Below are 1,041 nucleotides of genomic sequence, written 5' to 3'. Positions count from 1 at the left end.
CTAGAGGTAAGATTTAGGGTGATAGGATATTACACAAACCACCATCCTCACAACCAAGTCATCCAATTTAACACATTTATTTGGGAATATCTTAAATCAATGCCTTCAATATGCTCTCACTTATTCTAGAGCCTAAAACTGGTTAGAAAATTTTAAATAGGAGTTACAGAGGTGAAAAATTAGAGTGAATAGACAAAAATAGTTAAAATTGACATTTTCCAAAAAGTAGGACAGTCGTGCATATGCATGCCTCGTGTGTAGTCCCTTTTTAGCACGTACGGATAGAACACACACAAAAAACATTCAATTTCGTAACTCAGGTTTTGTGTACGTGATGAGCGGATAATTTATACGCTTTTTGGCATTGTTTTTAGTATGTTTTTAGTATGTTTAGTTAGTTTTTATTATATTTTTAATAGTTTTTATTTAAAATTCACTTTTCTGGACTTTACTATGAGTTTGTGTATTTTACTGTGATTTTAGATATTTTTTGGCTGAAATTGAGGGACCTGAGCAAAAATCTGATTCAAAGGCTAAAAAAGACTGCAGATGCTGTTGGATTCTGACCTCCCTGCACTCGAAGTAAATTTTCTAGAGCTACAGAAGTCCAATTGGCGCGCTCTCAATTGCGTCGGAAAGTAGACATCTTGGGCTTTCCAGCAATATAATAATCCATACTTTGCCCGAGATTTGATGGCCCAAACCGGCGTTCCAAATCAGCTCAAGACTGCCCGGCGTTAAACGCCGGAACTGGCACAAAAATGGGAGTTAAACGCCCAAACTGGCACAAAAGCTGGTGTTTAACTCCAAGAAATGTCTCTACACGAAAATGCTTCAATGCTCAGCCCAAGCACACACCAAGTGGGCCCGGAAGTAGACTTATACGTCATTTACTCATTTCTGTAAACCCTAAGCTACTAGTTCTCTATAAATAGGACCTTTTACTATTGTATTTTCATCTTGGTAGCTATCTTCGAGTAGTCTTATGCTATCTTAGATCATGGGGCTGGCCTCACGGCCATGCCTAGACCTTGTTCTTAT

The sequence above is a fragment of the Arachis duranensis genome, chromosome 5 (assembly GCF_000817695.3).
Source record: "Arachis duranensis cultivar V14167 chromosome 5, aradu.V14167.gnm2.J7QH, whole genome shotgun sequence".
NCBI classification, from domain to species: Eukaryota; Viridiplantae; Streptophyta; class Magnoliopsida; order Fabales; family Fabaceae; genus Arachis; species Arachis duranensis.
This window is presented reverse-complemented; position numbering follows the sequence as displayed.